At 56.0% G+C, this 25,944-nt stretch overlaps 2 non-coding genes and 2 pseudogenes across 2 annotated transcripts; all 4 read left to right on the top strand.

Annotated features, from left to right (window-relative positions):
• Positions 1 to 1,214: 1,214 nt before the first annotated feature.
• TRNAN-GUU (transfer RNA asparagine (anticodon GUU)) lies at positions 1,215 to 1,288 on the top strand. Its single transcript has one exon. It is a non-coding gene; the product is annotated as a tRNA-Asn (tRNA).
• An 11,361-nt stretch (positions 1,289 to 12,649) lies between these two features.
• Positions 12,650 to 12,830, top strand: LOC140896568 (U2 spliceosomal RNA; annotated as a pseudogene).
• Positions 12,831 to 21,043: 8,213 nt separating this feature from the next.
• On the top strand, positions 21,044 to 21,218 carry LOC140896579 (U2 spliceosomal RNA; annotated as a pseudogene).
• Positions 21,219 to 22,789: 1,571 nt separating this feature from the next.
• Positions 22,790 to 22,863, top strand: TRNAN-GUU (transfer RNA asparagine (anticodon GUU)). The gene has a single exon. It is a non-coding gene; the product is annotated as a tRNA-Asn (tRNA).
• Positions 22,864 to 25,944: the final 3,081 nt, after the last annotated feature.

Below are 25,944 nucleotides of genomic sequence, written 5' to 3'. Positions count from 1 at the left end.
CACACACCTCTACATGACTAGCTGCATTGCCATACACAGCTCCCTCAGCCCCCAGTTCTTCTCACTGAGCTCTACCCATGTGGGTTTACCAGTGTCCACAGTGAACAGAACTTTCAGAGTGATCAGGGAAGCTCCCCACAGATTTATCTCCTTCCTCATTCAGACCTTCTATAGCCACGTCTCCAGTGCCACCCCATGTCACCAGTCACTGTGTGTGCTCCCACTCTCAGCTCAAAGATCCAAAGCCAGCAGATGCCTGGTCAGTTCTGACAAATCCCTTCCCCAGCACCCATCCTGCCATTCGAGCAAGCCCCTTGCAAACACCATTTCCCCAAAGTGAGGACTTAGCCCTTGGGAATCTGAACACACCAGCCTTTCTCCCTCTGCTCCCGTCTACAAGCTAGTCTACTGCCTGGTCCCCACCACCTCTCCCCATGCTTGTTTCCTTTCTACTTTGGACATGCTCCCCAACCAGCTGGGACTATTCTCCCACTGCAAGGCTCACCTGCTTTCTCATTCCCTGATCCCCTTGACATTCCTTTCCTATGGGTGACCTCTGTTCCTTGAGGTTAATTCCAGTTTCTTTATCTGCTTTAGCTTTATGGCCCCCAGTAGTCACAGAGCCACCTGCAGCTTCTCTGACTATAGCCATGGGGCCAATTGTCAGAGGCCAGCCTTAGATAGCCGCAGCTACTAGTCAAGGGAGGGGTGGCAATTCCAAGGCTGAGCATGCTTGAACCTTGCAACGGCGGCACTAGGACCTCTAAATCCTCAGCACTGGCCCTAGGCAGCTGCAGACTCTGCAGGTAAGTGCTTCCCTCCTCTAGGCCATGGCTTTAAGTGCCTGAGATGCCCATCACCTGCAGCAGAGGCCACCAATTCCCACGCACCCTCAGCTGGCATGTAGTCGTGCAGAAAGTGCAGCCTGGATGATTTTGGAGGCTGGGGTACCAGGAAGTTCCCATCCCTGAGCAGCAGCTCTGCAACAAGCTCACATGTCCCCCCTCCGCTTTGGGACCAGGGCCAGTTCTGCAGCGCTGTGAGAGGAGAGGAAGCGAGTGTTATGGGCCCCGTCTGAGCTCAGGCCTGGCACAATGGAGCCATTGGTGCCACGGTGAATCCGGTCCTGTCCGGACTAGCGCCTTGCAAGCTCTAGCGTGGGCAGGAGATCTGCAGGCTGCACAGCCTTGGTAACAGCAGACAGGTCTCTAGGTGTCTCTGTGGCGCAATGGGTCAGCGCGTTCGGCTGTTAACCGAGAGGATGGTGGTTCGAGCCCACCCAGGGACGCTAGTAACCTCGTGCTATTTTCTTGCTCCTCAAGATGTGCTGGGCACCTCAAAGGCCCCTTTTTGCCACCTCAAAGCCATCCCTCTTGGCCTCAGGGGGTTCAGCTGGTTGCCCGAAGAGTGCGCTGGGTGCGAATCAGAAACCCATCTCCCAGCAGGCACGCCGGGCACTCGGGCTTAATCCTCAAGGTTGACGGCTAAACCTTGAGCCAGGAATGTTTGGTCCCTTCCTGCCTCCACCAAGCAGCAAGGGAGAAACGGACGAGACGTGCCAGCTCGAAGACGCCTCCCCTCCCACTTCCCTGTTGGCTGCGCAAAGCTCTTGGTGTGTCTCATGCCTCATCAGGGAAGCGCGGCCATGCTGAGTCCCGGCTGCAGCCTGGCCTGCCCCGGCTGATGGAGTGCAGAGCCCCACGAGTCAACGGCAGGTCGAGTCAGGGCCGCATAACCCGCCCTTTCCGTGCTCCGGGGCTGGGGAGCCTGGGGCCGCACAGCCCACTCTGGGGCTGGGGGGAAGCCTCGGGGCACAAGCCTCTGGAGGGAGCTGGCTGCTGCAGTGGAACCCAGGGTGTCTCTAGAAGAACTTTTGGAGCTGACCGGGGGAAAACGCCTTTGATAACAGCTAGCTCACGTTTAAACTGACTTTTTTTAAACCATTTTTATCACACTAACTAACCCTTGAATCCTAGTGTCACCCCCCATAAAATGACTTCAGCCTTGTATTTTACCCAGGGTAAAACTAAACATCCCTTCAGATAAAATGGAGTGGAGATCAATCCCTTTTCAGAGTTAATGCACATGAAAGAACCATGTTATGTTTCATCCTGTATGTCCTGGTCCCATCGCCTTTCCCTCCTCTCCGTTACAAGTTGTGGTATTTTGCACAGAAACTTTATTTCCTCAGAGAGACCTGGGAACAAGGGCTGCCTGCTACACGGTACCAGATAAACACCTTTAATAGGAGACAGCCGTCCCTGTCAGCAAATCATCTCCCACCTTCAAAGATGCAGGTGGGGGGAAAGCAGCAGCCTCTCCCTTCAGCGTCCAGCTGTTGCTCCTGGATGCACGGCCTTGGTGTTTGCTGGCGCCACCAGCAGGGGATCGGCATCATGTACCTCCCAGCCCCTTGGGGCTCCAGGCAGCACATCTGCAGGCATGTGGGGCTGGGGGTGTTCTTGACGGGGTAGGAACCTTCAACTCTGCAGGCAGCTGGTGAGTTCCCAACTCACCTACCAGGGGGCTGAGAGGCTCTGGGGGAAGACTTTGGGCTCCAGCTTGCCAGGGCTCCAGGAGTGGGCTTGGGGTTTCAGGGCCCCTCCCTCCCTCGTGTCAGCCCCAGGGCTCTGGGCTTTAGCCTACCCACCTCCAGCCCTCCCCAGCTCCAGCCACAGGGCTTCAGCAGAGGGCTCTGGGCTTCAGCCCATGGGCTATGGCTTCAGACTTCAACCCCCGGGGCAGTGGGGCTCCGGCTTGGAAAAATTGCCACAGCTGCCACCAGCAAAAGTTGGTGGCCGCACTTGGAGGCCACCAAAAAAATGGTGATGGAACCCCTGCTCCAGAGCATGGAGGGGCAGCAGCTAAGGCCAGCGGGCAGCCTGGGCTGGGCAGATGCTCAGAGCAGAGCCCCAAAGGGCTGTCCTGTCTCCCTTCTCAGCAGCAAACCATCAATCCCCCTGACCCCTGAGACAGCAGCCCGGGGCTAAGGGCAGCACCCACTGGGGATTTCTCAACTTGCTCCCACTGGGGTACGCAAGGACCTGGGGGTGTTTCTAGCAGAGCCGTTGGAACTGAAGTAGGGAACCAGCCTTTTATAACAGGCAGCTCAAGAATGGTATCAGATAAGCAGACTATTGCTTTAACTACTAGGCCACCTTGCCCAATGAATGGCCTCTTATTTCCTTGTTTCTAAGGTCTCTGCTTCCTGCGACCTTTTCCCCAAGTTCATTGGCTGGCTGGGCATGGGAGGGTCTGTACTCTTGAAAAAGACCAAGTGCCAGGGACAAAACACTCCAATCCCGCCTGGTGCGGGGAGCCAGGTTTGCTCTTCAAATTCTGTTGTTCGTAAATGTCCAGGTCTGGGAATGTCCCACAGAAGCCTTTCTAATGGGCAGCTGGCTGCAGAGCAGTTAAACTGCACAGAGCTCCTGTGGAGGACAGATGGGAATTAGAAACATTTTGAGGATCGTTTGGGAAATTAGCCTTTGTTGACAAGGTTTGTCTCTGTTCCTATTTCACCTTCCGGTGTTATGCAGAGGGATCTTTGGCTTATTTTTGTGAGCTTAATAACTATCTCTGAAACTTTATTTACTCAAACTGGCGCTGGCGAGATAAGGAACAATTCAGGCTGTCACGGAACTGAGGGCGGGAGATCATTTTTTGACTGGGAGAGGGACACCTCCTCTTGAAGGTGTTTGTCTGGCTGGCAGCCCTGGTTCCCAGGTCTCTCCTGAGGGAAGAAAGTTTCTATGCAAAATACCAAAACTTGTCAGGGAGAGGAGGGAAAGGTGATGGCCACATGATGGGGCCAGCATGAACCATAACGTGGTGCTTTCACGTGGGACGACTCTGAACATTGACTGATCTCCACTCTCTTGGATTTGAAGAGATGTTTACTTTTGGACTTGGGAAACTATGAGGCTGAAGCAATTATATCAGGGGTCTGAAACTCCCAGCCTCCGGGACATTTGTGGCCCGCGAACCTCCCGAATGTGGCCTGCAGAGCCTTAGCGGTTTTGCCGCCAGTTCTCTCCCTTGGCCCCACCTGCTTCCCCCAGACACTCCCCCCACCCCCCGACTCCAGGGGCCCCGGCAGTGCAGCGGAGCTGAGCGGCGTCTTCCTGCTCGCTCCAGAGGCTGCCGGCCCCTCCCTGTGGCCCCGGGGCAAGGTGGGGGGGCTGTGCCTGCACGTGCTGCCCCTCCCTGAGCACCCCTGCAGCCAATGGGGCACTGTGGGGGTGGTGCCTACGGCCAACAGGGAGTGGAGGCTCCCCCCCACCTTGGAGCCCCAGGTAAGCACCGCACCTCCAACCCCCTCCCAGAGTCTGCATCCCCACCCCACATACCCCCTCCCATCCCCAACTCTCTCCCAGAGCCTACATCACATCCCCCAGCCTCCAAACTCCCTCCCAGAGCCTGCACCCCCTTCCTCCGCACACCCCCCGAGCCTCCAAACTCCCTCCCAGAGCCTGCACCCCCTTCCCACACACCCCCTCCCGACCCCAAACACCCTCCCAGAGCCTGCATCCCCACCCCCTGCCCCAGTCCAGAGCCTGCACCCAGGACCCGAACTGCATCCCAGAGCCTGCACCCCAGACCCCCCTCTCCCACCCAAACTCCCTCCCAGAGCCTTAGGCAGGTGGGGGGGTAGAGTTTTTTGGGGGGTGGAGTTTTGGGGAGTGGGTTCTGGGCAGCATAAATGACATTATTGGACCACTGGGAGAATTTGAGGACTGACACTGGCCCTAAGGGAAAGTGAGTTTGAGACCCTGCTTTAAGGGATTGGAGCAATGCTGGGGAGATGGAAGGGCACAGAGCTGGGGAGCAGTGTGTGCTCCAAGGAAAGTTGTTGTTGTGCTCTGGTGACACAGGGCGGGTGTGGGGATCTTGTAAGCCGTGGGGTTTGTGTAGAGATAAAGTTTACTAACCCCCAGGTTCAAAGCCGTTCCTGCTCTGGGCTATACAGGACAGTCTTTATTGAGAGTGTAGCTCACTGGTTGAATAGTTGCCTGCAGGGCAATGGGTTCCTAGTTCAAATCCAAGCGCTTCCCTTTAAAAACTTTTGCAAATGAAAATCAATTTCCAGACCCATCTCTGGTGTGTTCAGGAGTCCGCTGAATGGGGATGCTTGAAATGATTGTAAACACTCAGCAGTTCCCCTTGCGAATGTAGAAAACCCAGCAGAGCAGTCCAGCAGCTGAAATCCGCTCCCGTCCTCGCGTCTCCAAGAGGGACACTCTGTATTTGGGGCATGTGCGACACCTCTGGGACGGTGAGAGGTGAAAAATGCTGGATTCCAATGACACCTGAGACCACAGGAGGGGAAGGTGAATGGCAGCACCGCACAGGGTCATAACACTCAGACCCGGGGCTTCACTGTCGCTACCCCTGTGTTTGCCCTCATTTATATCCTAAGAAACACACACTTCTCCCTCCCCCACACACTGTCATACCCAACCCTTTAACCTGGAGCCCAACCCAACCCTGCCCTACCCCTCTCCCACACACACACCATGGGACACAGCGTCTCCGTGACTCACCCAGGTCAGGACTTGCCTCTGCATCGCCCCAACAGGGGAGCAGAGAGCCTGAAGGGCCAGAGGAGACAGATTGAGATCGGCTGGAATAGAAAAGTCTTCCCTTATAGAGACTTATAGAGCAATGCTGCAGTTGTGAGTTCAAACCCCAGCTAGAGTACTGGTTTTCTGTAAGCAGGTGGCTTCTGCCAATCATTTTGCCCTGTGGAAAATACAATTCCAGCCCAGCAGACACCGAGGTCCCTTCCTTTACCGAGTGCAGGGCAGATTCACACATCTACAAGACTCCGCTCTCCACCAGCCACCTGTGTCAGGAGGGGTCAAGCAGAGCCCAGAGCGCTGCCCATCCTGTGATTCTTCACCCCCTGACTCCCCTTCAATCTTTGCTCCCCAAATCACCTGTGTGCACACCCTCCTGGCTGTGAGACTCAAACCCTGCCTGACTTCTGTATGTTGGTATGTTTTGTGTCTGTCATGTTGATGTGCATGTGCGTCCTGGGTGATTTTTGTGAATGCCTTCCCCAGTTTTGTGTGCATGTGTGTATGATTTTTGCATGCATCTTCTTTTTTGCTTAGTATTCTTTTGGTATGTGGATTTTGTGTTATCTTGTTGTGTGCTTTTTCTGTGTTTTTTGGTGTGGATTTGTTCTTTGTATGTTTTGAGCCATTAATTAACTCTAAGCGATGCTTTGTAATTGACATGGACACCTTACAACACAAACCGCTCAATTGACACTACTTTCTCTGAAAAAAGAAAAGGAGGACCTGTGGCACCTTAGAGACTAACAAATTGATTTGAGCATAAGCTTTTGTGAGCTACAGCTCACTTCATCCGATGCAGTGAGCTGTAGCTCACGAAAGCTTATGCTCAAATAAATTGGTTAGTCTCTAGGGTGCCACAAGTCCTCCTGTTCTTTTTGCGGATACAGACTAACACGGCTGCTACACTGGATACTCTCTCTGAGTTGACACTTTCGCTTGCTTGTAATTGAGATTGACCCTGTCAAGGTTCCTTCCCCATGCTGAACTCTAAGGTACAGATGTGGGGACCTGCATGAAAACCTCCTAAGCTTACTTTTACCAGCTTAGGTTAAAACTTAGAATCATAGAATCATAGAATATCAGGGTTGGAAGGGACCCCAGAAGGTCATCTAGTCCAACCCCCTGCTCAAAGCAGGACCAATTCCCAGTTAAATAATCCCAGCCAGGGCTTTGTCAAGCCTGACCTTAAAAACCTCTAAGGAAGGAGATTCTACCACCTTCTCCAAGGTACAAACTATTTTACCTTTTGCCCTTGGACTTTCGCTGCCACCACCAAACGTCTAACACCAGTTATTGGGAAAGAGTTTGTTTGGAAACGTCTTTCCCCCCAAAATCCTCCCAAATCTTACCCCCTTTTTTCTGGGGAAGGTTTGATAAAAATCCTCACCAATTTGCATAGGTGACCACAGACCCAAATGCTTGAATCTTAAGGGCAATGAAAAAAGCATTCAGTTTCTTAAAAGAAGAATTTTAATAGAAGAAAAAGTAAAAAGAATCACCTCTGTAAAATCAGGATGGTAAATACCTTACAGGGTAATTAGATTCAAAACAGAGAGAATCCCTCTAGGCAATACCTTAAGTTACAAAAAGACACAAAAACAGGAATATCCATTCCATTCAGCACAGCTTATTTTCTCAGCCATTTAAAGAAATCAGAATCTAAAGCATACCTAGCTAGATTACTTACTAAGTTCAAAGACTCCATTCCTGTTCTGTCCCCTGCAAAAGCATCACACAGGCAGACCCAGACCCTTTGTTTCTCCCCACCTCCAGCTTTGAAAGTATCTTGTCTCTTCATTGGTCATTTTGGTCAGGTGCCAGCGAGGTTCTCCTAGCTTCTTAACCCTTTACAGGTGAAAGGGTTTTTCCTCTGGCCAGGAGGGATTTTAAAGGGATTTACCCTTCCCTTTATATTTATGACAACGCTTATGAACGCAAACCGCTCAATTGACTTGACTTGCTCAATTGGTTCTGCTCAATTGACTCTACTCTGTAAACTGATACTTTGTAATGGAGATTGGCACTTTTTGTAACAACAACCGCGGAAAGCCCTTAACTGGCACAGCTGGCATAGGACTAAATTCCTATAAAAATGGACTCTGAGAACTGAGAACTTTGAGTATCCGGTTCTGCCACCACCCTCCAGGAGCATCGGATGCGCATCTGACACGGACTTGGCTCCATTCTCGTGTCCAGGCCACCTGGCCAGTGCTCTGTCACGGGCAACGTCTAGGCTGGTCACTATAACCTCTATGCAGAACTTGTATGACTCAATGTATGAAAGTATCTGTAGATAAGTAAGGAATAAGTAGTGACATAGTTGTGTGTGAAAAGAAAAGGAGTACTTGTGGCACCTTAGAGACTAACCAATTTATTTGAGCATAAGCTTTCGTGAGCTACAGCTCACTGTGTGTGTTTTCTATATTTTTATTATATTTACAATAAATGTGGCATTTTGCCTTGTCCCTTTTACAAGATCCTGTTGGTCTTATTTTATTAGTATAACACAGACACCCTCCCCCAGCTCTCCCTGCGCCCTGGGCTCACATCTGGGTGTCTCCCGAATCCTTGGCGTTGTCCAGCATGTCTCCCTCCACAGAAGTCACCTGGCTTCATCTTAGACGCCATCTTTATATTGCTCTTCTCCGTCCCAGAGCTCCTGCTCTGCTCCTCAGACCCATCTGTCCTCAGCTCCACAGGCAGAGGGGAAGGGGCACCGTGGGAATCACACACGCCCCATTCCAGACACCCCATCGCATCCACAGGGCTCCCAAACCAGGACACCAGGCCCCACCCCGAGGGAGCAAAAAGCCTTTGTGAGCCCAGCACACACCAGACAGGAAAAGATTAACACCCACACCCAGCTGTGACGGTGCTCCCTGTGAGAGCCAGCTGAGGTCACTCAATCACAGTGAACTGCAAACAGACCAGGGCAGACAAACCCCAAACACTGGTGGATATTCCAATAGTTAGATTTACCCAGCCAGCCCAAAACAGCTGCTATAGCACCTCCCTGGTTACTCAGACGTCCAAATAATACAGTTCCCTTAAGGTGCCCAGCCTCAGGCCTCCATCCAGACACACATGTCAAGCATATGATGATCAATTCTGAAAATCTTCTTTCATCACACAAAAGAAATGTTCTCCTGACCCCAAAGGACCAAGCCCCAGACCACAGTCAAATGAGAACTCAGATCTTTCCCCAAATACACGCTTACAGTCAATTCTTATTAACCAACTAAAATTTATTAAAAAAGAAAAGAGAGAGAATTGGTTAAAAGATCAATATACAGACAGACTTGAGTTCAATTCTTGAGGTTCAGACACACAGCAGAGACAAGCTTGTAGTCGCCAAAAGTCCTTTTAGAAATAGTCCACAGGTTACAGTCCGATGTCCATATTCAGGGTGACTCCAGTCAATGACTGGGGATCTCAATCCTTATGGCTCAGGGTTTCCCCCTCTTGAAACCAAAAGCAGGTCTGAGATGAAGAAGGATCATGTCCCAAGGTTTTTATACATTTCCTGTCGGAGAAAACAATTGGCTTAACTTTCCTTCTTCCAAACATCATGGCAATTAGCACAGGATAATTTATCCATTAAACAGTTCAGATACAGGTGATCACAACCTTCAAAGAGACACAGACAATAATACTATGTCACTCAAGAGTCTTCCTAAATGTTAATATTCCTTTTTTGATCTTTGAATCAAAGCTCTGGCCGTAGACAAGACTTGTTTGCTTACATCACAAGACCTGAGCAAACATCTACTCTTCTACCTCTAACAATGCAGACTTGCATTTCAAAGCTCTATTCAATTACATCTCTCCCTACCCAGTCTTTAAAGTTCGGGGGAGGAGGAGGTCAGGGGCGGGGTGATGAGGATGGTGGGGAGAGGAGGAGGAAGTTGGGGGAGGGGTGCTGAGTATGGTGGGGGTAGGAGGAGGTTGGGGGATGGGTGCTGAGGGTGGGGGGAGGAGGCGGTCGGGGGAGGGGCGCTGAGGACAGGGGGGAGGAGGAGGTTGGGGGCGGGGTGCTGAGGACGGGGGGAGGAGGAGGTCAGGGGAGAGGTGCTGAGGACAGGGGGAGGAGGAGGTCAGGGGTGGGGTGCTGAGAATGGGGGAGGAGGGAGGAGGTCGGGGGCGGGGCACTGAGGACGGGGAGGGGTTTGGGGGTAGGGGGGTTGTGGGGCGCAGGCTCCAGGAGAGGTTTTGGGGTGGGAGGGCAGGACAGTTGGAGGTTCGGGGTCCAGCCGGGTGGCGCTTGGCTCAGGTAGCTCCCGGTTGGCAGCTCCGCGGGACTCAGGCTGGCTCCACACTCAGGGGGTGACTCCAGATTCACCCCGAGGCAGCTGATCCTAATCTGGGCAGAGGCCCCAACTCTGTGGGTGCTCTGGGGCTGGAGCACCAGGGGGAAGAAGAGGGGTGCTCAGCACCGATTGGGGTGACCAGCCATTAGGTGACCAAGGGAGCCCAGCTAGCTGGTTGGGGCAGGGTGGTTTACGGGGGGAAGCCCCGACAGGAGACAGGGGAAGCCAGGACAACAAGGTGGAGTGGCAAGTGGTGACCAGACTCTCGCCTCCAGGGTCTAGTCTAGCTCAGGGTCCAGCTCAACTTCCTCCCTGCGCCACTGGCCCCCTAGTCCACTTCTGCCACCAGGTCAACCCAGGAACTAAGGCAGGAACGGGGTGAGGCAGCAAGTCAAGCTGAGCAAGGCAGGCAAAAGTGCATCTTGCCTTCATGGGCCTCTCACAACGATGTCCTTTTTGTGTGCCATGACTAACAAAACATCCCTGACAGAGAAGCAGCAGGCCAAAGGGGAGCCATGCAGCTGCTGAAGTAGCTCAGTTGGGAGCGCGTTAGACTGAAGATCTAAAGGTTCCTGGGCTTTGGCAGGTCCTTTTCTCCCTCTTTGGAGCAGAGGTGGCTTGTTTTCTGGAGCACAGCAGCACCTTTACCTGCTACAGTGTCCAGTCCAAAATATCAGCCCCCCGGTGCAAAAACGCTACCTTAGGATGTAAGCAGGAGGTTTCCAGCACTGGGATACCTGACAGAGAGCTCACTGGGGGGAGTAACAGCTGCTGACTCTGAGGGTCCTGGGCTAAATCCACTTGCAGGTGGAAGCGTTTCAATTTATTTCACTGACAATGAGTAAGGTGACGATTTAATCACAGGTATTTTTCGTAAAAGTCACGGGCAGCTCCCCGCCCCACCCCTGTCTCCAGGTCACCTCCGCCTTTTCCTCCTCCCCTGAACGCGCTGCCCCGCTCTGCTTCTCCGACCCCCCCACCCTGGCTTCCCTCGAATCAGCTGTTCGCGCGGGAAGCTGGGGTGCTGAGAAGCGGGCGGCAGCTTCGCGCTCAGGTCCAGGGATGCAGAGGTGAGCTGTGATGGGGGGGCGCGAGGAGGGCCGCCCGAGCCGCAGCAGGTAACACGGGGGGGGGTGCGCAGGGGAACCGCTCCTCGCCCCAGCTCACCTCTCCCACCCTCGGCCTGAGCGGGAAGCCACGCCCTGCTTCTCAGCCCTCCCCGGCTTCCTGCCGAACAGTTGATTCACGGGAAGCCGGGGCAGGTAGGGGGCGGAGAAGCAGAGCAGGGCGGCGCGTTCAGGGGCGGAGGCGGAGCGGAGGTGAGCTGGGGGTGGGGCAGGGAGCTACCGGTGGGTGCTCTGCACCCACCACATTTTCCCCGTGGGTGCTCCAGCCCTGGCGCACCCACGGAGTCGGCGCCTAAGGCACCACTTTTGATGTGATCAGTGGGGGGAGCGGCTTCCAGTTCCCATCTTCCCCCAGTAGCTCCTACAAGGCAGCTGCCCCCCAGTTGTGTCGTGCATCCAGCACCCGCAGAACAGGGCCCTGATCCCTGTGTGGGACCCGGCTGTGCTACTGCAAATCCCAAAAGAAGGATACCCGCCTCACCCAGCTCCGGGCCACTTGGGGGCAGTGCAAAAGAAATCCAATCTACTGTCAAAGCATGGGGGAGAGGGCAAGGGTTTGGGGATGGCAGTGCTGGGTAATTGCAGGGTAGATACCAGGTGGTATAAAGTGCTGCCTAGAGCTGCTATTTACCCCTTTCCATTGTAAAAACTGACTATTTATTCCTACCCTTTGTTTCCTATCTGCTAACCAGTTACTGATCCATGAGAGGTCTGGAGCCATCTGGAGCAGCTCGTAACTGTGAGTGCCAACCTCAGGGCAGACTGTTAAGGAGCAGGTCACAATCCCCAAATTGCTTGGGTGTTCTATACTTAGATTTCACCAAGTATCAGTGTCACGGAGTCCCTGGGCGATGCTCTGGAACTGCTCCCCATGAAGCCAGGCAGGACTCTGGGGAAGTCTCCTCTCTGGGAGCAGCCTGTCTGCAGGACACACAGCTCACCCGGCTTCCACCTTCCTGGGTCTGACCTCGGAGCATTCAGCCTCCTCTGCCCCCCCGTGCGCTTCCCACAGCGAGTCCGCTCAGGCGGGGTCCTGGGGGGGCCAGAGGGTCCTGCACCCCAACTTCGCAGTCAGACGTGACTCTCAGCCAGCCAGTAAAACAGAAGGTTTATTAGATGACAGGAACATGGTCTAACACAGAACCTGTAGGTGCAGAGAACAGGACCCCTCAGCTGGGTCCATTTTGAGGGGCCAGTGAGCCAGACAACCCCATCTGCACTTCACTCCATGTCCCAGCCAGCCCCAAACTGAAACTCCCTCCAGCCCCTCCTCCTCTGGGCTTTGTTCCTTTCCCGGGCCAGGAGGTCACCTGATTCCTTTGTTCTCCAACCCTTTCACTCTCACCTTGCAGGGGGGAAGGGCCCAGGCCATCAGTTGCCAGGAAACAGGGTGTCGGCCATTCTCTGTGTCCAGACCCTTACACACACCTGCCCTCTAGATCTGCAATGATCATATCCCCTTACCCCACCACCTAGATACTTAAGAACTGCATAGGGGAAACTGAGGCACCCCCACACTATTCAGAGGAAACGTTAAGAACAGTCCCACTTCAGATTATAGGCGATGTGCCTTTTTTGACTTTTTAAACCAAATGTGCTATTTTTGGATAATTTAAGTATTATATGCAGAGGACTAGCTTGAATACAAATGTTAAATCTGTTCCTATCACTTTAATAACTGAGACTTCCTCTATCTGAGGTCTATCTATTCAACTGATTTTTGGAATCGGGAGATGGAATAGCAACTGGCTCCATCCACTGCACACATCACCCTGTTATTGCAGTACTGAACCTCCAGGACCGGTGGACCTCCGTATGGGGAGAATATCATGGTTGAAGAGCAGCAAAGAAATGTGATGTTGTCCATGTCAACATTTGGTTTGTACGAAGAGTATGGTTTGAGTCATAGTTAGTTATTCATTCGTTAGTTATTAGTAACATCTTATTATTAGGCCTCTCAGTTGAAAGGCTGCTCTTGCAGATTTTCCTTTGTCATTGTTTGCAGGTTAGTAACCAGGTTAATAGTTTCTTACTCTACTCTATTTAGGTTCCTAAACCGCTCTCCTTAGAACCCTTCCAGAACTGACAGCACGCTGCAAGATGCTCTGAGGCGAGCACCTCCCACGCCCCGCAGCTGCCCAGGTCCCCGACACTGGTGGTGCTCTCGCTGCTCTGCACACCGTCAGAGAGGAATCTCCATAGACGGGACCAGCATCTCTCCAGAGACCACCCAGAGGGTCACCAGCGCCTCGCCGGACACCTGCCTAGCCTCTGAAACCACCCAGAGAGACCCCAGGTCCCTGCCGGATGCCCGCCCAGCCGGACCTCTCGACCCCACCCGCCCACATCAGGATGAACCAGCCAGCGATGCCGCTGATGCTGCTGGAACCCCCCCTCGCTGCGGACATGCTCATCTCCCCATCTGCTCTCCGCCCCGAAGCTTCCACCTCCTCGGTGGCATCACCAGGCACCTGAAGAGATGCCACAGCAAGAGGGTCGCCTTCAGCTGTGCCCTCTGCAGCCTGCCCTTCGAGACGCAGAAGCAATGCAAGATGCACCAAGTCACCTGCAGGAAACGCCTCAAGGGAACAACACAGTCTCCTGCCCCGGCTCCCAGCCCTCCTGCTGCGCGCCGGCCCACTGCTCCTGAGCCTCAACAAAGAACAGCGATTGTGCAAGCTGCCATCAAGAAGCCTGCCCCCATCGCCAGGCCAGTGCAACGGGGTTCTGCAATCAAGAAGGTACCTGCTATCTCGGGGAAAACCACCCAGGTCCTCGCCAGCAGGAGGCCCGTCTCACCCTCTCACACTGCCAAGCAAATCTCCATACTGAGACGACTCAGTACTACCCTGCCCCCTGCCCAGAAGGATCAGCACCCCATTGCGCAGAGCTGCTCGAGATACTGTCGCCAGAAGAGCCAGTGCCGCCCCTCAGACCGCCCTGCGAACTCCAACTGCTGGAGGAGCCAGAGACTCTCCTCAGACCGCCCCGCGAACTCCAACTGCCGGAGGAGCCAGTGCCGCCCCTCAGACCGCCCTGCGAACTCCAACTGCCGGAGGAGCCAGAGCCGCCCCTCAGACCGCCCTGCGAACTCCAACTGCCGGAGGAGCCAGAGACACTCCTCAGACCGCCCCGCGAACTCCAACTGCCGGAGGAACCAGAGACGCTCCTCAGACCGCCCCGCGAACTCCAACTGCCGGAGGAGCCAGAGACTCTCCTCAGACCGCCCCGTGAACTCCAACTGCCGGAGGAGCCAGAGACACTCCTCAGACCGCCCCGCGAACTCCAACTGCTGGAGGAGCCAGAGACACTCCTCAGACCGCCCCGCGAACTCCAACTGCCGGAGGAGCCAGAGACTCTCCTCAGACCGCCCTGCGAACTCCAACTGCCGGAGGAGCCAGAGCCGCCCCTCAGACCGCCCTGCGAACTCCAACTGCCGGAGGAGCCAGAGCCGCCCCTCAGACCGCCCTGCGAACTCCAACTGCTGGAGGAGCCAGAGCCGCCCCTCAGACCGCCCCGCGAACTCCAACTGCCGGAGGAGCCAGAGCCACTCCTCAGACCGCCCTGCGAACTCCAACTGCCGGAGGAACCAGAGTCACTCCTCAGACCGCCCTGCGAACTCCAACTGCCGGAGGAGCCAGAGCCGCTCCTCAGACCGCCCTGCGAACTCCAACTGCCGGAGGAACCAGAGTCACTCCTCAGACCGCCCTGCGAACTCCAACTGCCGGAGGAGCCAGGGCCGCTCCTCAGACCGCCCCGCGAACTCCAACTGCCGGAGGAGCCAGTGCCGCTCCTCAGACCGCCCCGCGAACTCCAACTGCCGGAGGAACCAGAGCCGCCCCTCAGACCGCCCCGCGAACTCCAACTGCCGGAGGAACCAGAGCCGCTCCTCAGACCGCCCCGCGAACTCCAACTGCCGGAGGAACCAGAGTCACTCCTCAGACCGCCCTGCGAACTCCAACTGCCGGAGGAGCCAGAGCCGCCCCTCAGACCGCCCCGCAAACTCCAACTGCCGGAGGAACCAGAGACTCTCCTCAGACGGCCCCGCGAACTCCAACTGCCGGAGGAGCCAGAGCCACTCCTCAGACCGCCCTGCGAACTCCAACTGCCGGAGGAGCCAGAGCCGCCCCTCAGACCGCCCCGCGAACTCCAACTGCCGGAGGAACCAGAGCCGCTCCTCAGACCGCCCTGCGAACTCCAACTGCCGGAGGAACCAGAGTCACTCCTCAGACCGCCCTGCGAACTCCAACTGCCGGAGGAACCAGAGTCACTCCTCAGACCGCCCTGCGAACTCCAACTGCCGGAGGAGCCAGAGCCGCTCCTCAGACCGCCCTGCGAACTCCAACTGCCGGAGGAACCAGAGTCACTCCTCAGACCGCCCTGCGAACTCCAACTGCCGGAGGAGCCAGGGCCGCTCCTCAGACCGCCCCGCGAACTCCAACTGCCGGAGGAGCCAGTGCCGCTCCTCAGACCGCCCCGCGAACTCCAACTGCCGGAGGAACCAGAGCCGCCCCTCAGACCGCCCCGCGAACTCCAACTGCCGGAGGAGCCAGAGCCGCCCCTCAGACCGCCCTGCGAACTCCAACTGCCGGAGGAGCCAGAGACACTCCTCAGACCGCCCCGCGAACTCCAACTGCCGGAGGAACCAGAGACGCTCCTCAGACCGCCCCGCGAACTCCAACTGCCGGAGGAGCCAGAGACTCTCCTCAGACCGCCCCGTGAACTCCAACTGCCGGAGGAGCCAGAGACACTCCTCAGACCGCCCCGCGAACTCCAACTGCTGGAGGAGCCAGAGACACTCCTCAGACCGCCCCGCGAACTCCAACTGCCGGAGGAGCCAGAGACTCTCCTCAGACCGCCCTGCGAACTCCAACTGCCGGAGGAGCCAGAGCCGCCCCTCAGACCGCCCTGCGAACTCCAACTGCCGGAGGAGCCAGAGCCGCCCCTCAGACCGCCCTGCGAACTCCAACTGCTGGAGGAGCCAGAGCCGCCCCTCAGACCGCCCCGCGAACTCCAACTGCCGGAGGAGCCAGAGCCACTCCTCAGACCGCCCTGCGAACTCCAACTGCCGGAGGAACCAGAGTCACTCCTCAGACCGCCCTGCGAACTCCAACTGCCGGAGGAGCCAGAGCCGCTCCTCAGACCGCCCTGCGAACTCCAACTGCCGGAGGAACCAGAGTCACTCCTCAGACCGCCCTGCGAACTCCAACTGCCGGAGGAGCCAGGGCCGCTCCTCAGACCGCCCCGCGAACTCCAACTGCCGGAGGAGCCAGTGCCGCTCCTCAGACCGCCCCGCGAACTCCAACTGCCGGAGGAACCAGAGCCGCCCCTCAGACCGCCCCGCGAACTCCAACTGCCGGAGGAACCAGAGCCGCTCCTCAGACCGCCCCGCGAACTCCAACTGCCGGAGGAACCAGAGTCACTCCTCAGACCGCCCTGCGAACTCCAACTGCCGGAGGAGCCAGAGCCGCCCCTCAGACCGCCCCGCAAACTCCAACTGCCGGAGGAACCAGAGACTCTCCTCAGACCGCCCCGCGAACTCCAACTGCCGGAGGAGCCAGAGCCACTCCTCAGACCGCCCTGCGAACTCCAACTGCCGGAGGAGCCAGAGCCGCCCCTCAGACCGCCCCGCGAACTCCAACTGCCGGAGGAACCAGAGCCGCTCCTCAGACCGCCCTGCGAACTCCAACTGCCGGAGGAACCAGAGTCACTCCTCAGACCGCCCTGCGAACTCCAACTGCCGGAGGAACCAGAGTCACTCCTCAGACCGCCCTGCGAACTCCAACTGCCGGAGGAGCCAGAGCCGCTCCTCAGACCGCCCTGCGAACTCCAACTGCCGGAGGAACCAGAGTCACTCCTCAGACCGCCCTGCGAACTCCAACTGCCGGAGGAGCCAGGGCCGCTCCTCAGACCGCCCCGCGAACTCCAACTGCCGGAGGAGCCAGTGCCGCTCCTCAGACCGCCCCGCGAACTCCAACTGCCGGAGGAACCAGAGCCGCCCCTCAGACCGCCCCGCGAACTCCAACTGCCGGAGGAACCAGAGCCGCTCCTCAGACCGCCCCGCGAACTCCAACTGCCGGAGGAACCAGAGTCACTCCTCAGACCGCCCTGCGAACTCCAACTGCCGGAGGAGCCAGAGCCGCCCCTCAGACCGCCCCGCAAACTCCAACTGCCGGAGGAACCAGAGACTCTCCTCAGACCGCCCCGCGAACTCCAACTGCCGGAGGAGCCAGAGCCACTCCTCAGACCGCCCTGCGAACTCCAACTGCCGGAGGAGCCAGAGCCGCCCCTCAGACCGCCCCGCGAACTCCAACTGCCGGAGGAACCAGAGCCGCTCCTCAGACCGCCCCGCGAACTCCAACTGCCGGAGGAGCCAGGGCCGCTCCTCAGACCGCCCTGCGAACTCCAACTGCCGGAGGAGCCAGTGCCAAGCCTCAGACCGCCCCGCGAGCTCCAGACGTTACTGGAGGAACCAGCCCCGCAGCCACAGGAAAGCACCGGGCCCTCATCACCAGACGGTCCAGCACGGCCCCCGAGTCCGTTCTGAGGGACGCTGCCTACGGGAGATCTCACCCTCCAGCAGCAACCGCCCAGGCAGCAGTCACTCCTGGAAGGACCAGCGGTGTCCCAGCAACCCCCGAGCCGGATGGTGTCTCTCCAACCACGAGCAACGCCAGCATCCCGCCAGAGATCCCACCCCAGCACCCAACCAAAGGGAATCCTGACTCACGAGATAGAAGGCAGGCCGTCCATGCAGGCTTTGAGCCTGCATGAGACGAGGTCAAGGACCATGAGGGCCAGCAGCCGATGGTGAGGGCTGCCACTCCGTGGCAGACTGCCTGGACCGAGGAGCTACAAGCGGCAGCTTCCTTTGACGACTTTGACCTCCTCGTAGACAGGCTCACCCAAGAACTGTCTGTGGAAACCGCTCCCAGGAGAAGGTCCAACCAGGAGAATGCCCTGCCTGCCCGCAGAACGCCTGCTCCAAACCTCAACACCACCACCAGGGGAGCCAGAAGTAGAGATGCCAGCCGCCGCTACTATCCAGCAGCAGCTTCAAGGATCCAAAAGCTGTACCGGGCGAACCACTCCAAAGCCGTGAGAAAGATCCTCGATGGGCCCTCGCCCTACTGCACGATCCCATCTGAGCGTCTCTACAGCTACTTCAAGGATGTATTCGACCGCACAGCCCAGAATGACGCTCAGCGCCCAGAGTGCCTCCACCCCCTGCCCCGTGTCGACGAAGCAGGTGTCCTGGAAACTGACTTTACGCCCAGGGAAGTGATGGCCAGACTCTCAAAAACAAAAAACACAGCTCCTGGGGAAGACGGCATCCGCTACAGCCTCCTGAAAAAGGGAGATCCCAGCTGCCTGGTCCTCGCCACGCTCTTCAATCAGTGCAAGTGATTCTGCCGGACTCCCAGCTCCTGGAAGAAGGCCATGACAGTACTGGTGTACAAGAAGGGTGAGCGGGATGACCCCAGCAACTGGAGGCCCATCTCCCTCTGCTCCACGATCTCCAAGCTCTATGCCAGCTGCCTGGCGTCGAGGATCACGGAGCGGTCGGTGACCGGGGGAGCCATCAGTTCCACCCAGAAAGGCTTCATGTCCTGCGAGGGCTGCTATGAACACCACTTTGTGCTCCACACCACCATTGAAACGGCCTTAAGGGCGCGGAGGCAGTGCACGGTAGCATGTCTCGACCTGGCTAACGCCTTTGGGTCCATGACCCACCACCACATCTTTGCCACGCTCCAGGAGTTTGGGATGCCAGAGAACTTCCTCCGTGTGATCCGAGAGGGGTACGAGGGATGCAGCCCCACCATTCGCTCGGTCGAAGGGGAGACCACCGAGGTCCCGATCCGGAGCGGAGTTAAGCAGGGCTGTCCCCTCAGCCCCATCATCTTTAACCTCGCCATGGAGCCGTTGCTGCGAGCGATCTCCAATGGCGCAGATGGCTTCAACCTCCACAGTGAGAGGGTGAGCATCCTGGCTTATGCGGATGACCTGGTCCTGACCGCGGATGACCCAGAGAACCTCCAAAGTATTCTAGATGCCACCAGTCAAGCTGCCGATTGGATGGGGCTCCGCTTCAATGCAAAGAAGTGCGTATCTCTCCACATCGACGGCAGCAAAAGGGACTCGGTGCAGACGACAGGGTTCCAGATCCAGGGCGAGCCCGTCATCCCCCTGGCAGAGGGGCAGGCCTACCGGCACCTCCGCATGCCGACAGGTTTCTGTGTCCGGCAGACACCCGAGGACACCATCCAGGAGATCTTGCAGGATGCCGCCAAGTTCGACGCCTCACAGCTAGCACCATGGCAAAAGATAAATGCCCTGAACACCTTCCTGATCCCCTGCATCTCATTTGTCCTAAGGGGATCCGCTGTCGTGAAGGTACCCCTCAACAAGGCAGACAAGATCGTCCGGCAGCTGGTGAAGAAGTGGCTGTTCCTTCCCCAGAGAGCCAGCAACGAGCTGGTGTATATCACAAGCAGGCATGGCGGTGCCAATGTCCCCCACATGGGTGACCTGTGTGACATCGCGGTGATCACCCACACCTTCCACCTGCTGACGTGTCCCGACGCCATGATAAGGAACATCGCAGCAAACGCCCTCCATGATGCAACAAAGAAGCGATCGGCAGAGCCCCCTCCAACCAAGAAACCACCAGCTTCCTGAGCGGTTCCCTGGATGGCGAATTCGGACGGGATGGGCGCGACATCGCTTCACTGTGGTCCGGCGCTCGCAGTGCCATGCATCACCTGGGGAAGCGCATCGGCTGCCGCTGGGAGTTGTGCGAGGAGCGCCAGGAGCTGGGAGTCCCGGGGCCGCAGATCAGGTCTGAGGACAACACCATCGTCACCCCGAGCGCCAGGGGCATGCTGGAGAGGACCCTGAAGGCGGCCATCCACTCACTGTACATGGAAGCTCTGAAGCATAAACCAGACCAGGGTAAAGCCTTCGACTGACCAGCAAGTGGGACGCCAGCAGCCACTTCCTTGCCTGGGGGCGGCTTCACCCGTTTCGGTGACTGGCGGTTCAGCCACTGCACCCGGCTCAACTGCGTCCCGCTCAATGGGGCTGTCCACCACGGGAACCGAGACAAGCGTTGCAGGAAGTGCGGCTACTCCAACAAGACCCTGCCCCACATCCTGTGCAGCTGCAAGCCCCACTCCAGAGCCTGGCAGCTGCGCCACAACGCCATCCAGGACCACCTGGTGAAAGCCATTGCACCAAGCCTGGGGGAGGTCGCCATGAACTGCGCCATCCCCGGCACTGACAGCCAGCTGCGACCCAACGTGGTAGTCACCAACGAGGCCCAGAAAAAGATCATCCTCGTCGACATCACGGTCCCCTTCGAGAACAGGACCCCGGCCTTCCGAGAAGCCCGAGCTCATAAGCTGGAAAAATACGCCACTCTGGCCAACACCCTGAGAGCGAAGGGCTACGAGGTGCAGATGGACGCCCTGATCGTCGGAGCCCTGGGCGCTTGGGACCCCTGCAACGAGCGTGTGCTGCGGACCTGTGGGATCGGTCGACACTACGCGCGGCTCATGCGGCGCCTCATGGTCTCGGACACCATCCAATGGTCCAGGGACATCTACATCGAACACATCACCGGCCACCAACAGTACCAGGAGGTGTGAGCTGGTTCGACATCGTGCATCCACTATGGGAAAGGGACTGAGAGGCTTTTTCCATTGGACCGTATGAACTGGAATCATAAACTCCCTGAACATTAAATCCCACCAAATGAGGGTAGATCCATCCCCATCATCGTATCAGCTCATTATACTCCACACCTGAACATAGCCATTATATGGACAACATACCCCCATATCTCAATGTCTGTACTTTGATCGGTTAAACTTTTACCCCCAATCAGAGAGATTGCAGATTATGTATTCCTTATGCCACCAGCTCCTAAACCGAATTTCACACCCCTTGATAATCTGTACCTTAACCCCTCATAACCAGAAATTTCTATGCTTGAACCCTGTACCGTTTTCTTTTTATTTCAACATTATCTTAATAAAATTATTAAATCTGTTCTTATCAGTTTAATAGCTGATATGTCCTTTATTTGAGGACTGTCTATTAAATTGATTTTTGAAACAGGGGGACGGACTAGGAGCTTGCTCTGTCCACCCCACGCATCGGCCTGGTATTGCAGTGTCTCCAGGAACGGTGCAGCTCCTTTTGGGGAGAATCTTCTGGTTAGAAAAGCAGAAAGTTTTACTGTGACAAGGCTTCTTGAGAGCAGATTTCTTCAAGGGGCTGGAAAAAATTGGAACCTTCTAGTGCTTTACTTTCTTTATGACAAACTGTTGTTACAATTTCTTGGGAGTGTTTTGCGAATCGATAGATGTGAGGTTCTTTGTCTTGCTAGAGGATTGTTTAAGAAGTTGGGATCTTTCTCTCTCATAACACTCAGACCCGGGGCTGAGAGTTTTGAGAAAGACTTGGAGAGTTGGAGGGCAGAGAGTGAAGAGTTGGAGGACATAGTCTCCCCACCTTTAAAAGTTGGGGGCCAGGCCCCACTCCCTCCCCCACATTCCAGCACCTCTGCTTCTGGGACTATTTTATTCTTCAGCCATCTCTCTCAATTAACCATTTCCCTCCTTCAGCTCAGTGACAGCCCCACACTCTTTGCTTCCTACACGCAAAGATTGACACAGAGACCTTGCAAGGAAAACCTCCCCAAGGAGTCAGAAGCACCTGAAGTGCTGGAAAATAGAGGAGATTTGACAGTGGGACCCAGAGAGGTTCCCCAGCAGATGAAGGGGATCCTCTGCTGCCCAGGATCACCAATTGTAGGGAAGAACCAATTGGGTTTGCTTTTGGGAAGCTGCCAGGAATCAGATCTAAAATGATTATTCAGTCTGAGATATGGTTACAGCATCCATAACCCCAGTGTCACAACTCTTCAAATAGCTAGAACCTTATATTTTACCAGCCACAGAACGAAAGGGATTTGAATTAAACCCCTGTTCAGAGTCAAAGAGGAGTGAGGGATCTTGGGGCTTTTCATTTCTTAGCCTCTGGCACCATCGCATGGCCATTTCAGTTTACTCTTTATAACAGTGGTCACCACCCGTCGATTGCGATCAACTGGTCGATCCTGGAGCCTCAGCCAGTCGATCCCGATCTCTGGGCCGCTAAAAGTCCAGCAGCGCAGCAGGGCTCAGAGGCTGCCTGCTTGCCCTGACCCCGGGCCCCTCTCAGACCCGACTGGCTGCTGGCACATCTCTGGGGCCCGTGGGGAAAGTGGGGGGTTAGGCAGCTCCATGCCCTGCCCCCACCTCCAGAACTGTCCCCGCAGCTCCCATTGGCTTGGAACCGGCCAATGGCAGCTGTAGGGGCGGCGCTAGCAGGTGAGGTCAGTGCACGGAGACCCGCTGCCCCCCTCCCTCCCAGGTGTCGCATGCACAGACGTGCCAGCAGCCAGCTCCTGACTGGGAACCACCTGTGGTAAGCACCTCCCAGCCGGAGCCTGCACCCCAAACCCCAGCCCGGGGCTCCCTCCAGACCCCGCACCCCAACACTCTGCCCCGGCACGGAACCCCTCCTGCACCCAAATTCCACCCCCAGAGTCCACACCCCACAGCTCCTCCTACACCCCAACACCCTGCCCAGCCCGGAGCCCGCTCCTGCACCAAGCTCCCTCCCAGAGCCTGCACCCCTCACTGCCTCCCACACCCCAACACTCTGCCCCACACGTGCACGCTGCTAGGCACCAGCTTTGGTAACAGCACATCAGTCTCTAGGTGTCTCTGTGGCGCAAAGGGTCAGCGCGTTCGGCTGTTAACCAAAAGGCTGGTGGTTCGAGCCCACCCAGGAACGGTGGTAACCTTGTGCTACTTCTTTGCTCCTCAAGACCTGCTGGGAGCCTCAAAGTTTCCCTTTTGCCACCTGAAAACTGCCCCTCTTGGCCTCAGTGGTTTCAGCTGGTGGCCCTCAGAGTGCACTGGATGCGACCCAGAATCCCATCTCCCCGCAGCCATACCAGGGGCTTGGGCTCAATCCTCACGGCAGAATGCAAAACCTTGAACCTGGTATGTTTCGCTCCCTTCCCACCTCCACTCAAGTGGCAAGGGAGAAACGGATGAGACGCGCCGGCTTGAAGACGCCTCTCTCCCACTTCCCTGTTGGCCCCCCTCTCAGCCACCTCCAGCCTCATGACCTAGGCTCTTGGCACTCTGCTGGTTGCTGCCTCACGTGAAGGCCCAGAGCAAAAAGAAACAAGTGCATCCCTAGCAGAGGATGGTTTCGATTCCCCGACATCTGGGTTATGGGCCCAGCACGCTGCCGCTGTGCCACTCTGCTGTGCCTTCAACCACAGCCCCCAGCATCTGGATTTAGGGGCACATTAACCTTTTGTGGGCCCTGGTGCCAAGCATATTTGTGGGCCCCTATGTCTTCATTGTGGGCTCCGAGCATGGGTCTGGTGTGGCAGGGCCATTGGTGCCCTAGTGTCCCCGGTCCTGAATCTCAGAGACATTTTTCATTTTGATCACACACCTCTACATGACTAGCTGCATTGCCATACACAGCTCCCTCAGCCCCCAGTTCTTCTCACTGAGCTCTACCCATGTGGGTTTACCAGTGTCCACAGTGAACAGAACTTTCAGAGTGATCAGGGAAGCTCCCCACAGATTTATCTCCTTCCTCATTCAGACCTTCTATAGCCATGCCTCCAGTGCCACCCCATGTCACCACTCTCAGCTCAAAGATCCAAAGCCAGCAGATGCCTGGTCAGTTCTGACAAATCCCCTCCCCAGCACCCATCCTGCCATTCGAGCAAGCCCCTTGCAAACACCATTTCCCCAAAGTGAAGACTTAGCCCTTGGGAATCTGAACACACCAGCCTTTCTCCCTCTGCTCCCGTCTACAGGCTAGTCTACTACTTGGTCACCACCACCTCTCCCCATGCTTGTTTCCTTTCTACTTTGGACATGCTCCCCAACCAGCTGGGACTATTCTCCCACTGCAAGGCTCACCTGCTTCCTCTTTCCCTAATCCCCTTGACATTCCTTTCCTATGGGTGACCTCTGTTCCTTGAGGTTAATTTCAGTTTCTTTATCCGCTCCTAGCTTAATGGCCCCCAGTAGTCACAGAGCCACCTGCAGCTTCTCTGACTATAGCCATGGGGCCAATTGTCAGAGGCCAGCCTTAGATAGCCGCAGCTACTAGTCAAGGGAGGGGTGGCAATTCCAAGGCTGAGCATGCTTGAACCTTGCAACGGCGGCACTAGGACCTCTAAATCCTCAGCACTGGCCCTAGGCAGCTGCAGACTCTGCAGTTAAGCGCTTCCCTCCTCTAGGCCATGGCTTTAAGTGTCTGAGATGCCCATCACCTGCAGCAGAGGCCACCAATTCCCACGCACCCTCAGCTAGCACGTAGTCGTGCAGAAAGTGCAGCCTGGATGATGTTGGAGGCTGGGGTACCAGGAAGTTCCCATCCCTGAGCAGCAGCTCTGCAACAAGCTCACATGGCCTCCCTCCGCTGTGGGCCCAGGACCCTGGGAAGACAGTGGAGTTACCCTGTGTATAACCAGTTCTGTCCAAAGCTTGTTGAAGTGAGTGGGAGTCTTTTCATTATCTTTAATGGGCTGCATACATAATCAAAGGACCCCATTCTCGACTCTGGGAGCAAAGCGCATTCTGTGCTGTACTGGTTTACTATGGTAACAGGAAGTGAATAAGCAACACCTTCTACAACACCTAACTTTTTCTGAGAGGCCTCCTGCCCAATTACGAAATGTAAACCTGCTTCGCTTACAAGGGCTGAAAATATCTGGTAGTGTGGTCACAAAAGCAAGGCCCTTCTGAATACAGGAGGAATTTTCGATGTGCACAGAACACAGACGGGACTGGTCCCTGCACGGTTACAGAACTGCGGTAAAGTGGAACAATTTTCAGCTTGTGTGATTGGAGGATATCTGGATCCATATGATAAGACTGTCCTACATAAATGAGGAAAAAGTGAGGTGCTTTTGTTATTCTCTTGTTCCACTCTTTCTTTCTGTGGGGAATTTGCCAGTGCAATATTACTGTCTTCCCTTTCAACAATCAAAACTAAAACAAATGAGAATGGCTGTTGAAAATAGCAATTCCAGTCCGAGTTAGCACTGGGGAGATGCCAGCATTTGTTGCTCAATTTTATCCTACTTTTTCCACAGCACGTTTCAGTGGATCAGCATATTTGATTGAGGAGAAATGAAGTAACAAGCACCCCAAATTGAGCTTGAGCATCCTGAGTTTTGAGAATGTTCAAATGTGGAAGGCAGGTGCTCGATTCCCTTTCTGAATATTGGATAAATCAAGAAAGGAAAAGCCAATTTCTGCTTCCCTGGCTCAGAATGGAAATCCTTCTACGGGCCTGGTACTGTATCTACAGCTGCCTAGGTCCTCGAGTAGAGCCTCCCCTCCCTTACTTTTCATTTTCACTTCTTGTGGGATCCACAGACCCCCCCGCCCCTTGCTTGGCTTCAGACAGAGAGGGGCACTGTCCATTCAGTCCACCCAGTTCCTCCTTTGGGGGCTGCCAGGCGAGGTCACACCAGCATCCCTCATCCAGCCTGGGGAAGTCTTTGAGGGTGATATCCGGACCAAAGCCTTCTACTCCTTGGGCACACTTGTTCCCCATTCACAGCGCCACCCCCTTCGAGCAGCCAGCTCCCCATTCACAGCAAGCTGCAGCGCATGGGGTCTCAGCTTCCCCATTCCCTCCCGCTCCCTTTCCTGTGGATAGTGGCCAAGGGAATGCTGGGAAGTGTAGTTCCTTCCCTGCTCCAGGGCTGGCTCTCTAGGCAGGGAGCTGGCCAAGGAACTGCAGCTCCCAGGGCCCCGTGGGCTCTCAGCTCCCAGGCTGGATCCCTGCTGCTCTGAGGCTCCACTTTGGCAGCGCTGCGAGAGGGGAGGA

The sequence above is a fragment of the Lepidochelys kempii genome, chromosome 12 (genome assembly GCF_965140265.1).
Source record: "Lepidochelys kempii isolate rLepKem1 chromosome 12, rLepKem1.hap2, whole genome shotgun sequence".
Taxonomy (NCBI): Eukaryota; Metazoa; Chordata; order Testudines; family Cheloniidae; genus Lepidochelys; species Lepidochelys kempii.
This window is presented reverse-complemented; position numbering and strand designations above follow the sequence as displayed.